Genomic DNA, 16,917 nt, shown 5'->3' on the forward strand with positions numbered 1-16,917 from the left:
CTCCTTTGAGACTGACGAATGCCTCAAGGATTACAAAGGCTAATTCTAATTTTCAGATTCCTTTCTTTTTTTTTTTGACCCCTAGACACTTTCTTATTTTGAATTGAGCTGTAAATTTAAAGAGATGTGTGATATATTTTACCTTTAATTTCTGCATGTTTTGAGGTAGAAAGTTTTGCTTTGGGCAAGTTTTCCTAACATATTGTTAGAAGTGGAACTATTACCAGGTTTGTTTCTTTAAAAAAGTCTATCACTACTCCCTCCTCTCCTCATTCCCCCCCACCTCGTGAGTGTGTATATCCTTTAATTTCCATTATTGCAGCTGTAGCTGCTGGGTGCTTGAGAAAATAAACTTGGCATCTACCGCTAATAGTTTCCGAGTTTAACCCAACAGGAGTATGTATCTGAACTTGTTCAATGTTGAAAAGATCTTTACCTATTTCTAGTGTTGGTATTTCAAAGCCATCGCTTAAGATGTGATACAAACTTTAATTTTTCCAAGTGAGTAATACCAGAAGGTTACTAAAATTTGAACTGCAAAATATAAAAGTTATTTTTATAATATGAGTTGTATATGAACTTCTTTTCCAGTTTGCCCAAACTTAAATTTGATTTAGACCTTTGGAGGGTCTGTGAACCCTGCTCTCAAAGATGTCTGGTAACCACTATTCTAGTTTGTTTGAATTTTAAGGACTAGGATAAAGTTACTTTGTTGCAATTTGCAAAGCATAGCAAAAATCTCATTTTTACATGAATATTTAAGATGAAACTTTAATGAAGTGAACACCAAAGGTAGAAATTCATCCAGTATACCAATGACGAGGAGGTCCAGAGTCAAATGAAAATGCCAAGTCTGCCAGCAAGCGGCTGCAGGCTGCAGGTCTATAATAGAGTGAAAATTTCAAGTCTGTTTGTGACTGCTGTAAGTATCAGACTTGACTTTTAACAGTCTCATCATATTGTAAGCCTTAAAAGCAATCAAGCATAACAGGTACACCAACAATTGGGAGCCTAAACACCGATTTAGGCCGCTGAATAACAGTAGCTACAAACGATTGCGTACATGCTTTGTGCCACAAACTCGAAATGCTTTATTACAACTCAGTATATTTTATTGCTTATCCTTTCTGCAGCCCTGCAGATAAGGAAAGGCAGGCACAGGGAGGTTAAATAATGCCTGAAATACCACAGTTGAAAAACTTGCCTCCTTTATTATTTACTTTATTATTACTTCCCTGCATTGGACCAGTCTTTGCTTCTTGACCAAGTAAGTTTCTACTTTGCAGAAGGTTAGACTCTCAAAGGCCACATCACAGTGGGGATCATTATTGCATGGATTCTACCTTGTATATACACATATATTGGACACTCTTCTAAGATATCTATACAAAACTTTTGGTCATATTCATTTTTCTTCTTTCTTCAAATGTTTCCAGCAGGAAGAAAGCTGTACTCCTTACAGCAAGGTCCCAAAGCTCAGTTTAAAAACCTGGTTTTCTTCTACAATCTATCTGACAGCAGGCCTCTTTTTCCACCGAATTGGCCTGAGTATATTACAGAAACATTCAGGACTGCTGGGTACTCAATTAAAATAGTCATCAAAACTATCAGATGAGTCTAACCCATCCCGAATACACTTTGCCTGATTACATGCAGGCATGTATTTATTAAGTAATTATTGCTTACCATTTGTTGTTGTGAGCAACAAATAATGCCATCCATAACCCAATTCAGTCCCCCCTGAGAGGTTGCAGTAGTTAAAAAATGATTTCTAGACAGACAGAGAACATATTGGCTAATCCTAAACAATCATAGAAAACATGACATGCAAAAAATGTGCAAGGTCATAATGAGCCTTAGGAAACCAGGTTTCACTTGCCAGTCTTGGAATGCCTTGTGAATAGTCCTTAATTCTGTTGTGTCGATATTTATTGGAGTTGGTTCTTCCCATATTGCTACAATAGTCAAAGAAACAATGCATTTAGGGGCTTATATTAGGTGTCCAAAAAGTTAGTAATATTTGATATTTCTCACAGCACTTTTGATGCATTGTAACCTGTATTTGTACCTTAAATCGTTCACCACTACCCCCAGCTCCAAACACTTATTATTAAAATGTGTACTTTTTAAAAAATTACTGGAATTGTAGATGGTGTTGGGGTTTAAGATATATTTAGGGGATTTGAATCTCTGGACTGACAATATGATAGCCAGGCCCTGAGCCTCAACAGACTCCAGCTCCTACAATCTGATCTATTGGACTCACCTCACTCAGCTAAGATGGAGTTGAAGAAGGACAACCACCACACCATGGAGCCTAGAGTGATTACAACTGAAAGCAGGAGGATTGCATCCAGCATCCATGTGGAATCTGAGCCTCCTCTTGTCATAGAGGTGCAACGGACACAACCAATCCAAGGTCCACAGAGAAAAGGTGGCATTGGAGTGGGAAAAGTGGACATAGTGGCTGATGGGTATGGGGAATGGCAGGAAGAGATGAGATGTCGAGGCGCCTTTGGGACTTGGAGCTGCCCTGGATGGTGCTTCAGGGGCAATCACTGGACATTGTAAATCCTCCCAGGGCCCACTGGATGGAATGGGGGAGAATATGGGCCATGATGTGGACCAGTGACCATGAGGTGCAGAGATGCCAGAGTTGGGAGTGAATGTTGCTGGGGGGGGGGGGGGGGGGAGTGGTGGGGTGGGGGTGGTGGGGTTGAATGGGACCTCATATTTTTTTTAATGTAACATTTTTACAAAATCAATTAAAAAAAAGAGCATAAAAAATTAATTTTATTTTTAAAGAAGCTTTAGATTACATAAATGTTACATAAAAATATAGGGGGTTCTCATATGCCCTGCCCTGCCTCTCCCCCACCTTCCCACATTAACAACATCCTTCATTAGTGTGGCTTATTTGTTACAATTGGGGAATACATACTGAAGGATTGCTACTGTAGACTATAGTTTATATTATAGTTTACATGCTGTCCTGCACAATTTTGTAGGTTATGACAAAATATAGAATGGCCTGTATCTGTCATTGCAATGTCATGCAGGACAATTCCAATGTCCTGAAAATGTCCCCATATTGCACTCATTCATCTCTGTGCGTTCTTAAAACCATGTGCTGTGTTCTTAATACATCTGCATTCAAAAAGCGTTCAAGTCTGGCTGTCTACATCCTGCCCAGTGAAACCAAGATGCCCTCAAGGTTGAGTGCCTTCTTAGCCCACATGTCAAAGGCTGAATGATGCGCAGCGCTGCCCCGGGGGCCCCCGAGGGAGGTTCCCCGCTGGACTTGGGAACTGCGACCACAAAACGTAGAGCAGCAGCCTGTGGCAACGTAAGGGTGTAGGGGTCGTTCTCCCGCGTTCCACTGCCGGTGAAAGGGAGAGGAGTGCGGGAGCAGCGGGGGCCCGCCCGCAGGGGCAGGAGGCTGGGCAGCGCGCGTCAGCCTCGGGAGGTGGGTCTTCGGAGGCAAAGCGAGGGACCTCCCGGCTGAGAGACGGTCAGAGGCGGAAGGCGAGCAGCAGGAGCCCAGGGCTGGCCTGGGAGGCGCAGGCTTTGCGCCCGCCTGGCCCCTGGGCCGGCCCCCGCCCCAGCTGCACCCTGGCGGGAGGGCCTGGGGTGCTTCAGGGCAGGGCCTGGGGTCGCGCCCGGCGGGAGGCCTGGAAAGGGGACCCCAGGCTTGATGTCAGCCGCCACCCCTTTCTGAAAGACGGAGAAGACAGGCGAGGCCTTCCTTTCAGGGGCCGTCCTTCTGCGGGTGTAGGCGCGCAATCATTTATTTCCTCACAGTTAAGACTTAGAGGGTGCTGCGACGGCGCACAGCAGGGGAGTCTAACGACGGGGGAGGGCGGGGTGGCAATAAGGGAGGGCGGTTCTGAGCGGCGAAGCCTGAGATGAGCTGCGAAGGGTTTGTGGAATTAGGAGTAGTCAGGGAAACGCAGGCGCGGGACAGACGTTTCTCCCTGTAAGGGGCACGACAAATGCCCTGAGACCCGAGGAAAGGGTTACATTAGAGGAACAGACAGGGTGTCAAGGCAGCTAGAGCGCCAATGCCCACTGTGATGCTGACCCGCAAAAAGCTGGTCTACTTGTTATAAATACATAATTGCTTTGAAAATTCCAGGAGCTTGACTGAAATATCTCTTTTTCTGCCTTCATTCCTGTGGCAATTTCAGATTATTTTATGAATCTCCAAAAGAGAACTATTATGTCTGTAAACTAATCTGTTCCTCTGGGCGTGACACCCTTTGGTTGCAGTAAGTGCAGCTGAGGGGCTTGGGTTAGATGACTTGATGAGATTGCCTAGGCCTGTTTAGTGGCTGACCTCAGCGAGGCGTGACTCAGGCTGCGTCCTCGCCTCCTTGATGGGGCTGATGTAAATGGACTGACTCCCACAGACACAGGAGGAGGGCGCTGCCAGTTTTAACGCTGCCATGTGCGGAGGCGCACACAGCTGAGGCCCTGGGGAGACATGAGCCACTTGCCTGATGGCTCACAGCTGCACCTGGGAAGGGAGCAGAACAGCTGAGACTGATGCAGGGGCCCGGAAAGAAACAAGCCCTATGCCAGGAGAGAGAGAACTACAGGACTGCTTAAGCACAAAGCCCCAAGAGGCTGGGCCTGTGGGCAGATCCAGAGCAGACGGTGGGCCCCGAGTGGAAGGCTGAGATGGCGCAGACATGGGTGGCCATCTTGCTGTGCCACGTGGCACCACGCTGGCATCACCAGTGGCTGACTTTGGTGAGAGCGCATCTCTGCTGATGTCTTGATTTGGACATTTCATGGCCTTGGAACTGTAAGCGTTTACCCCCAAATAAATCCCCGTCAAAAAAGTCAACAGATTTCTGGTACTTTGCATCAACACCACTTTTTTCTTTTGCAAACTGGAACAACTCCTTTTGCTTCCTCTTTTTTTCTATCATGCTTTTGAGTATTTCCTAGGTTTTTGAAGGTGGGGTGAGGACAAATTGAATCTCATAGAATGGAACCCAAATAATCATTTAAATTCAGACCTAAAATCTGAGGCCAAAGCACTGTTTTTATAAACCTAGACAAAACATAAGTGAAATATTTTATAGTAAGAACTCAACTGTCCAACCTCTTGACCATCTTTCCTGTGGATATGACTGGGTACGGGCAAAGACAATTTTTCAAACGAAATAGTCCCGTATTAAGTAGGATATGGTAAAGTGAGATTTAGGAAGGCATTTATATGTGTCTTTCCAGTATAACCAGGGCTCCTAGTCAAGCTGAAGAAAAGAACGGCAGCACGAAGAGCGGGGAGGTGAAGCCTTCACAGTGAAGCTAACCTGGGCGTGTGAGCCACACCTTCTCCCTACTGTTCTCAATAAATTATCAAAATTAAAGTCATGGACATGCCGGCTATTCGCAGCCTCCTAATAACCCTTCCGGAGGAACCTCAGCTGGTGTCAGGTAATTATTTGTCATTCGAATCTAATGCTTTTCCTCCCTCTTGCCAAGTCATTCTGACATGTCCTACTTGGTGAAAGGAGAACCGTAAATACCTCTGCCATCCGTCACTGCTGCAAATCGCTGGAGTGGGATCCCCCTGCCTGTGTTTACCTAGCAACCGAAGTTCTGTTGCTAGTGCAAGGTCACCCCATATGAACCCATCAGTCATCAGGCTGGAGCTGTAGCCTCACCGTGAGGACTGAGACCCAGTAAACATGTTAAATTCTCCTGTGGATCTCTGAGAGCTCATGTGAAAGAAAACAGAGGACACATCGCAGACACACAGGAAATGTACGAAAACCAAGCCTATCTCCTAATCTGCTCATCTAGCCACAGGTCTGTAAACATACTTAAGTTAAAAAATTATGACATTGTTAGTCATTAGTATTTTCATGATCACCATCATGGTAAATATCAGATATCCTCTAGATATATTACATTACACCAATTGCTGCTTCATTTTAGGCCTCCACCATTATAGTCTGTATCCTATTTCCTCTCCTTTAAGTGAGGATTGTGCTTATCATTTAACTATTTATACGCCAGCTCAAATGTCATTTTTACCATATTACTCTCTTCCCTAAACGTTTCACGAGCCATCACCCTGCAGGATATAGGATGAAGTCTGAATTTCATAGCCTGGAATCGGGGTCTTTGTGATTTTGCTTCTTCATGAATATTGCTTCCACGTTCTCCTCTTTAGAACCCTTCTCCTTCCCTTCTCTGTCTTTTTCAACCATGTAAGCTTCACACTTAACCATTTTATCACTTGTTTATATACTCTAAAATATTTGTCCCTTGACATGAACGGCCTTGTATTTCAGTGTTTTTTTTAAAATCTAAGTCTGCATGCACAGAGGGAAGGCAACTGCATCCATGATCCTTCAGATCTTCACGACACCTTACACACAGTTGGTGCTCCGTGAGTAACGGCCGATGACATTGAGGGTCAGTGTAGTGGTTAGTCATTTTGTGTACTTTATAAGAATGCTTGGTAGTAGTAGTAGACATCCACCAACATTTCTTTTAATTCTTCCTCTGCTATTTAAGTGGTATACATCAGTTCCATTAACATGCACAAATTTATTCAGAAAACAATGCTTTTTCTCTCAAATATTAATGGAAACTTAATGCATCTATTTTAAAATAAAAGCAAATATCCTTGGTGTGATGAATATATATTGGCTACGGGGGTGGAACAGTGACCGCTGGGTGGCTCGCAAACGCTCCTGTGGAACAGTCATTCAAGACTGGCTCGTGTGAAGAAGGACTACAAAACTCAAAGAAGTTTGCTTTGGGAAAAACGCCATCAGAAGTGATATTCAGTAATGTTGTTACTAGTAAAAATTAGACTGAGAATGCACAGTTAAACATGCAGTCATATGGGACAGATGCAAATGTGATCTCACTCATTTTCTCGTGTGTGTGTTTGTATTTATATTTGTATTTATATTCACATAAGCTATGTACTGGGCACTGTCCTGGCCATGAGGAAGATAGCAAGATGATAAGATCAGGGACTGGACTCCTAGGAAGCTCTAGTTTTAGTAGGGGAGATAAGATCAGAGGCTCTACCTCACCTTCCAGCAAGTGGTGATGGTCTCAACACTCTCCTGAAGCTGGCCTGGGGATTCCTTTAGGAGTGGGATCTCTGATTTAGAGCAATCCCATCATAGGCTTTTGAAATGTGTATTTTCAGAATTGCAGTTTAAATAGCCTACTCCCGTATTACAAGAATATGGATAACTTTAAATGGCAGTTTAATTTTCTGGACTGGATTCCTATTTTTCAAAATACTGTTTTTCTGCCAGAGGTATATTTGGAGGGAATATAGGATAAAGAAGAATTATGGCTTCACAGTTAGGTGAGAACACATGGGATTCTTGTGCTGTTTCTCTTACCTCAAGTTCCCAGGAAAGATTTTCTTTCTTTTCTGGATCTGCTTTCTCTGTCCCCTTATAATTCCCCTCATCTCTTTAGACTTTATTTTAATTTAATTTAATTTAATTTAATTTTATTTTATTTTATCCCTCCCCCTTTGTGGCTTTTTGCATGCTGTCTGCTCTGTGTCCATTCTCCGTGCATTCTTCTACGTCTGTATTTATTTATTTTTATTTCCCCTCCCTCCCTGCAGCTTGCTTGCTCTCTGCTCTCTGTGTCCATTCGCTGCGTGCTCTTCCGTGTTTCTGCCTGTCTCCCTTTCTTTGTTGCGTCATCATGCTGAGTCGGCTCTCCGTGGTGCCTGTGGGCCAGGCGGTGGTGTCTGCGGGTTGGGCAGCACTCCACAGTGTGCGGGTGAACCTGCCTTCATAAGGAGGCCCCAGGACACAAACCCAGGGCTTTCCATATGGTAGACGGGAGCCCAACTGACTGAGCCACAGCCGCTTCCCTCCTTAGACTTTAACAGCATTGTCTGGTTAGGAATTTCTCTAGGCCTTCATTTACGTGCTAGTTCCCTTGATTTCTCATTTTCTACTTCTCACTCCTCCACCTTCACCCAGTATCTGGATCTTATTAATCATTGTGTCACTTGACCTAGTACATTGCTTGATACTAAGCAAAACGTTAGATGAATGAATAAATGAATGGATGAATAAGACTCCTCTGGGAAACATTTGAGGATTATTTGGGAGAGTATTGGGAGATGGTTGGAAACATCAGAAGTAGGAAATTTTTCAAAATAAGTTACATGACAAAAAGGAAGAATAAATTGTTACTGGAAAAATAAACATAAAGAAACCAATGGTAGGTCATTTAACTTCTAAGAAGGAGTAGAAGAATAGATGGATGAAAAAAATCACAGTGCCCAGCAGTGTATTTGAATGTCAAAGATTTTGTTTTCATTCGTGTGCCTAAAGTCAGCATGCAATATCATTGAAGGTTTATGTTGATTTTAGACTGTGAGGACACAGGACGCCACCTCAATACAGGTCTTTAATTACACATGCTTTACATAGTTGGTATATATATAGGACATAAAGAACTAACGGGGGAGCAAACCTGAAATCAAATATCCATATATGCACGTTGATGTTTGGTTCTCCAGCTGAGGAGCTGTGGTTACTAAGGTTTATACAGCTTGGACACCTTTCCAGAAAGAAGCATTCTGTCCCCTGTTCAATGTGACTTTCACTGAGGCCAATAACTCCATCCCCTTCTGTCATGCCGAGGGTTTTCCCTTAGACTCAAGCATGCTGTCTTCACACAGGGACTCTCTGCCACCCGCTGTCTGCTCTTACACAAGGACCAGGCTCTATGCCTCTTAGGGACTCCCAGCCCCTCCATGGCTGGTTGTTGGTGTTTGAGTTCCTTGGCTAAATGTCCATTGTGTGTTTCTTTTATCTCCAGACACTCTCTACTCCTAATTTGCCGCCCATCTAATTTCCTTTTCCTTCTTTGCAACCCCTTTAGAGGATGACAATTGCTCTAATACTCCCTCAAACATTAACATGTCATTTTTCATCATAAAATAACATGCTTCTTATAGAAAATGTAGAAAGTGAAATAGAAAATTTTTAAAATTGTTCTTTCATCCCATAATACTGTTAATATTTAAATGTATTTCCTGGCAGTCCTTTTTGTATATGCATTTTTTTTTCAAATGTGATAAACCTTTGAACCCTAATTTTTATATTAAATATAATAAGAAAAACATTATTCTGTATTTTCATACTCTTGATAAAATGTGTGTGTATTGACTAATTTATTAACTGTGTGACATGGGTAAGGGTATGTGGTCACCACACTCTTTGTCTTCTTGGCATACAGTAAGATTATATATTGCAGCCTTCCTTGCAGTTTAGTTTGGGGCCTGTGTGACTGAGTTACAGCCTAGAGGAATGTGGACAAAGTGATGCAAGCCCCTTCTAGACCTGATTCTAAATGATACCTTGCATAGTGCTTTAGCTTTCTTTTTTCTTCTCTTAAAAGTCACATTTTCCAGATATCATAGCTAGTAATTCATGACAAAGTGTCTGGTTCCTCAGTCACCGCTTGAAAGAAAAGCTTACAAGGAGACCGTTCTAATCCTACATTGTTTTGCCTTTTGTTAAGTCACTGAAGTCTTTTTTTTTTTTTTTTTTTGTTACAACAGCATAGTTTAGCTTATACTCACTTATATGCCTATGGCTATTTTGGTAATTTTTTAAACTATTCTTTGCTATTATATATCATAAAATGATGATTATCTTTGGCAGTGACATTCTATTTCAGATTATTTGCTTTAGATGGCATTCCAGAGGGAGAAGTTTTGATCAAAAGATGTAATTCTTTACAACATATTTACATTGTCTTGATATTATACTTCTCTCACAGCATTGTTGTATTGTATTTATAAGTAATTGTTAACTTGTCTCGTTTTCCTGCTTTGAGGTTGTACATTTCTCAAAGTCGGTATTAACGTTGTATTTACCTTTGTATCTCCCATTCCCTGGAACAATATCTTTCACATAATTCACAGGTTCAGAGTCACTAAAAAACACTTTCAGATTTTATGAAGAATATGAAGGAGTGTATATGGATTTTAATCATTTTCATAGGTTATAAACATTGGTAATGGAAAATCTATTTCTAAAAACTTAAACTTAATATTGTACAACTTTTCCCCCCAACACAGGTATTATCCTAAAGCTAATACTTGACTACCAAGCATTCAGCCTTTAGATAAAGGGGTATTAGGAATAACTAAAAAGACATTTTTTTTTCCTTCCCATTGTTATCATGTCTCTAACTTCATTTTGCCTGTATCCTCTTTCATGTCCTATAAAGCTAAAGACTCTATCTTTGTGATATAACATTACGTAACATTAAAAGGGATGTGGTTTATATTCTTTGCCTAACTAGTTAAGCCTGTATACTACGTGGTTAATTCAGATCAGTGGTTTAGAATGTGGTCACAGATACCTTAAATAAAAGGATATTACGAATAGTTCTATTCATCAGTGTTGAAAATCATTTGAATGAAAGAGTGATGCATTTTACATCTCTCCCATTGTTAGAATAATATTAGTGTGGTAGTAAAGTGAATGCTTATTATATAGATTTAATCGTGTTGTGGGTAAATTCATACTGTTTTCTTGAGGATGTCTGATTATGTATGTTTATGTATGTAACAATGTTATATATGTAACACATTGATTGCATTTTTATTTACTTAAAGAGAGACTGGCCTTGGACACGAGGAAAGACTCCTCTTCTACTCAGATGGAAGGTGGAGACAGAGGGGAGAAGACAAAGATACACTTTCAATATGCTTGTGAGGGGTCAGGAGGTGGAAGAGTCCCAGCCTGGTGTCCTCTCATTCCATCCAGGAGATGGGGTCCGTTGCTTGGGGTCGGTGAAATGATGGTCCTCTCCTACACTGGCCTATGACCCACACTCTTCCTCTCAGACCTTGTTCCTTCCTGATCTTTCATCTTCACTGCCTGTGTTAGATTGAGTTATGTACCCCAACAAACACACCTGTATTCCTTGGGTGTGATTTTACTTGTGAATAGATCCTTTTGAAGATATTATTATTAATGGAGTTATGGCCGGCTCAGTCAGGGTGGTCCTTACTTTGTATTACTAGAAACCTCATAAAGAGAAAGCCAAAGGGAGGAGTAGAAGTCAGAAGAAGCAAGAAGTCAGAAGAAACTGGAACAGAAGACATAAAGAGAGAGATCATTAGGTGACAGAAGGCAGAGATGCAAGCCAAGGTACCCCAAGGATGGCAGTAATCCAGCACCAGAATCCCACAGACATCAGGAGGAAAGCAAGCCCTGTTGATATCTTGATTTGGACTTCTAGCCTTCCAAACTGTGAGCCAATAAATTCCTGTTCTTAAGCCAACCCATTGTGTGGTATTTGTCATAGCAGCCTGGCAAACCAAGACAATGCCTTATTTTGTAATAGCTTCTTCCATTCAGCCTGTAAACAAGCTCAAGACTCTTTCATATCATTCTCCAAATGTTCTCTTGTTCATATCATTCTCCAAATGTTCTCTTGACCCTCTCTTGACCTAGCTAACATGCAATGGTTTTCTTCAAAGGGGGCTCTATTGTTACCACATCTGCTTCCTTGTTTTTCTTTCCTTGAGTCACACAGTGCCTCTATCCTTTGCATCCTTTAATGCTAATGTTGAATTTGAATTTACCCCTGACCTCTGTCTTAGTTTCCAGGCTGCTATGACAAATAGCGCACAATGGGTTGCTTGACAACAGATATTTATTGGCTCATGGTTTCAGAGGCTGGAAAGCTTGCTTCCTCCTGCAGTCAGTAGCATTCTGGTTGGCTGGCAATCTTGGGTTTCTTGGCTTTCCCTTCAGATGGTGATGTCACCTCTTTTCTTTTCCAGGCTCCATTGACTTCCTGCTTCTGTCTTATCACTGTGGCTTTTCATCTATAAGGTCTCTAGTAATAGATTCAGACCCATGCTGATTCAGGTGGCCACTCCTTAACTAAAACTAACATCATCAAAAGGTTCTATTACAATGGGTTCACACCCACAGAAATGGGATTAGGATTAAGAGCATGTTTTTATTTTGTGGGGTACATAATTCAAACTAAAACAACCTCTTAATTGCAAATTCAATGGACATTTAAAAATTGTTATCTTCCTCGACCACTCTGACTTCTAGACACTGGTAGTCATTCTTACTTTCTTGAAGTCTTCTGGAACACAACATTCCCCTGGTTTACTTTACTCCTCTTTGACCTCTTCTCTTCTCTCATTTTGAGTTCTTGTAAGACGTTGTGTCCCAAATTCTACCTTCTTTCTCCTCATTCACTCATTCAGTCTTCTAATGGTGTTCTTAATTTTATCTGATGTCTTAAATAAGGTTTTAGCAGAACACCATGCATAATTAAAATATTCTGACCCTTTCAGAAATCTATTCTCAGAAGTCCTTTCCATCCTTCTTTTGCTTGCATTATACCCAACCCTACAAAATAAAGTGATAAGTTTTATCCTACCAGGTATATATGCCATTCGAAATAAATCTTATCACATGATATAATACACTGAAGTACAACTAGGACAAGAAAGATGAAAATATTTATCAAAATTATCTTTTACTGTACTGGGCACATGATTGAATGGGATCAGAGTACTTCACACTCAGGAGGAAGTCATAAAACCAAACACCAGGTCATCAGCTCCAACTTTTGTAAGAAAAAATTTTCCCTGAGAGATTTAATATTGATTTAAATAAGAATGAAACTTGAATAAAAATGTAAAAGTAAGGAGAGAATATGGTTCTTAATTTGTGTTGTAGAGTGAAATTCAATGGCTTCTTTCTGACTTGACTTTATGAAGTTCACTCACAGGGCAGATAAAGTTGCCTTATCTTGGGTCAGTGAATCCCCTTTACTTATCAGAATCCTGGGAATGAAGATTCTTCCAATGCACGTCTGAGAAAACACTGAGAACCTATCATATTTTAAAATTTAGAATGTAGAAGGTGTTGAAGTCTTGGACAATCTGTTTACTTGATTATGTCTGAGCTGTGAAAGTCATGATTAATTTCCTGGCCTCACACAGTGCTAGTGACATAATTCTCCTCTTATTTTCACTATTCAGTGATGATAATATAATAGGACTTTAATCACTCTGAGTTAAAAAAAATACAATTCTTTAATTCCTCTAATTGCCATGATTACTCAAAATCTATGTAGAAAATCTATTTTTTAATATCCTCAAGATGAAAAACCTTGGTATAAAGTCATGAGGACAGTATTAATATAAGGGAGACTACAGAGTTCAATGAATGAATATTTTGAGAAAGATTCCTGAAAAAAATCAGGAAGAAAATGGTAGTGTTGATAGGTAAAATTAAACTCAGTAATTTCTCCTCAGATTTTATTGTTTATATTAAGATACCACTATAGTGGGGTTCCTCTGAATGAAGCACATTAAAAATTCAAGAAGAAATAGTGAATGGACCAGTGGTTCTTAATGACAAATACGCTTTGGGGTCAGCAGCAGGGAGTGTGTGTGTGAGTGTGTGTGTGAGTGTGTGTGGGGATCTGTGCCCCTGCTTTGACTTCACCTCTGGACATTCCTGTTTAATAGATTTTGAGTAAGATGTATAACTCTACATTTTAAAGAGTGTTCTGTAGCAGATGCTGATGGCCACCCCTGATTTGGAACCACTGGGCTATTTCGAGTGTCTTGCACACTGGGCCAGAGCTGAGAATTAACAAGTGACAACGTGAAAGGAAGCAGGGACTATAATTTTAAGGTCAGAGAAAAGGGCACTGGCAAATTTTTATGAGAAATATAGAATTATATATAATACACTGTGAATATGATAGCACTGAATGAATAAATTAATCTAGGGCAGTGGTTCCTAAATTTTTCCATTCCACAATGCAGACATAATTTCCTAAATTGACTGAGCCTAACTTGGGGTGAAAGAGCTGATAGACAAAACCGGGTCTGTATCTCACAGCTATTAATCAGGTACATCACTGTGTCAGTCCAGGTTCATCACTACAAGTAGACTCCATCTGATGTAAACAGGAAAATAACACATAGAGAAAGTAATTGGGTAGCTATGGAATCCCTGGAAAGCCAACAAATCAGTTTGGCAAATAGGCAGGAATGAGGGAGGAGGACAGGTAGCCAAGTGGGGTCTCCACTGCTGCCCCTGGGAGCTGGGAGCCCCAGAGACCACGGCTTGCAGTGAGCACCACCGTCACGATGGCTGGGGCCATCTTTCCCACCACTGCTGCAGAATGGGGTCTCCATTGCCCCTACTTCCTTGTGACCCAAGCTCCCAGAACCAAGTCTGGTAGAGAAGCATCTGGCTCACCAAATACAGGTCGAGTGCCTACATCCAAGCCAACATGGAAACTGGAAAGCAATTATATGCCTTTTTCAGCCTCTATATTGGGAAGTAGTTGTGGTTGCCGCCAAAACTCTTAAGGTAGAAAGTCCCCCAAACAGAAAGGGAATTGACATGTGGGGCAGTAAAAAAAAAAACTACATTATTTTATTGGTTGAGGAATGCGGCTTTCTGGTTAATGGGATTATCTAGTTAATTTTTAACTTGGTACGGTAAATGTTTCTGAAATATGAGTGTATTTTCTATTTCGGTAAATATAATAAGATAATTCAACATTCAAAGCATGGATTTACAGTTCATAAACATGTAACCTTGAGCAACTTACAGTCTCATTTGATAACTTTTAAATTTGTAAATGATGATTTTAATAACTCTTCTCCGGATTGACACTTAAATAAATTGATGCATGTTAAGCAATATGTATATTGAAAATACTAAACAATCCTTAATTTAGTGCCTTGAACTTGTATTTTTAACTTCACACACTGTGGCTGTTGCTATAGAACATGTAGGAGATTGTCCTGGCAACTTGTCTCTTCCTTTTAAAAATGGAGTGTGAAGAATTAGAATTAATTGAAAGTTAACAATTGTTTGAATTCTGATTAAGAAAAGAATGGTACTGTGGTGGTATTTTATTATTTAGATTAATTTATGAAATAAGTTTTGGGATTGCATTTTTCTGGTGGTATAGCACATAGGTTGCAATACTTCATTCATTCATTCATTCCCTTGACAAACAAGGCATCCTGACTACATGCCAGGTACTAGGGATACGTGATGACTCTAACATGGCCCCTGTATTTAGTGGGTTCGCAGTCAATTGGAGGACACAGAGAAATAAATAGACAGTTACAACACTGTTGCCATTCCACCAGAAATGTGTAATTCTTTCTAGTGTCTACTTAGAATATTAAATTGACACTAGTGATCAACATAAGATTTTAAACACAAACTTGGCTAATTTAGCCTGGATCACGGCCCCAAAGTTCTTTAATTTCACCAGACTATAAACTTGTTGAACGTTTATAAGCTTTTCATTGTTAAGATTTCATTAAAGAAAATGGGTATTAATTTTGAATATTAATTTATAATTGAAGTTATTCAGCTTGGTAATCTAAGAATAGTATCCTTAATATGTCAGTTAATTATCTGTCCATTTTTTCCTGATCTAATTTCCCACTAAACCCCTCAGCATAGCCTGATATTCAGTGATATTGAACTAAGTTATTTTCTAAATACATTAATACCCTGGTACTTTGCCCATGCTCTTTGTGTACTCTGAAATTCCTTTCTCTGTCCATCAAAGTCTTGCTTATTCTGCAAAGACCAGCTCAGATACCCTACTTATGCTTTTTTTTTTCTTCTAGTCTTCAAGCTGGAACTTAGAGGTTTTTCCTTTTGAATTCTCAAGGACTTGGTTGACTTGCTTAATATCATATGCATAAAATTATAGTCATTTATTTACAATCAATCCATTAATTTTAAGTTTATCGAAGACAGGGATATTACTTGTTTTATTTATTTATTTATTTATTTTTTAAATCTCAGTATCCCCTTAAATATAGCCTCTTGCATTTAGCATGTCCATTTTTGCCTCCTTCTGATCTATTTTTCACCAAAGTGGTCTAATTGCAATATAAGTAATTTCTCTCTCCCTATCAACAACCCAAATTAAAACACTCTATCATCTGTCCATTGCTCTTAAGATAAAGACACAATGTAAGTACCACGAAGGGATGAAGAAGACGAGGAAAGGTGAAAAAGGGGCAGTACAGGCCAGCCCACCCCGCCGTGGCTTCCCTGCGGCTGTGCTCTTCCGTTCAGTCACGTGCTCTGCACTGGCCATTTTGAATCACACTGGCACAGCGAGAGACTCCAAAGGCAGCACTTCGTGCTTGAACTATGTAAAACAAGTCTTCTGCAAGATGTTCCATAATGGTTCTAACATTCTGACAGAGAAAAATTAGATGGCAGAAGGACAGCTGTGAGATCCTGGGGGGCAGAGTCTAATTTCCAGCATATTATATGGTCAACCAAAAATTCTCTTTGCGATAACAAAGTGGGACCATTTTCCTTGCTTGTGTGCTATTTTTCTATTTCATCATCTGTATGGGAACCCAGTGACCCACAGGACATTTCCCAGCATATCCTGATTTCATCCAGGTGATGAGGCTAAGATGTAGTAAGGAAAACACATATCTGGGGTTTACAAAAATATTCTTTTTAAACAATTTCTTGGTTTCTGGCAGAAGCTGAAGTGGACTATTAAAACTACTATCCAGGTAATTAATGATCTACCTTTGACCCTACTGACTCTTTGATTGTCTCTGGCTATTTTAAGGCAAGTTTGGTTGAGGACCAGAATTAATTGTAAATTTAACGAACATTTCTTTTTTAAATTCCTTTTTGTCTTTTCTTCTAAACTATTAATATCAATAATAAAATCATGCAACCAACTGAACTAGAGAAAAAACAATTATATTTTTGTTCTCTCTAAAGAAAACATTACAAAATTGTAATGTGCGAAAAGGTGTTCATAGGGTATTCAACCAAAAAAAATGTAGGAAAAACAGATTTATTAAGCAGTTGATTAATTAAAATGTAGTAT

Source organism: Dasypus novemcinctus, chromosome 9 (assembly GCF_030445035.2).
Source record: "Dasypus novemcinctus isolate mDasNov1 chromosome 9, mDasNov1.1.hap2, whole genome shotgun sequence".
Taxonomy (NCBI): Eukaryota; Metazoa; Chordata; class Mammalia; order Cingulata; family Dasypodidae; genus Dasypus; species Dasypus novemcinctus.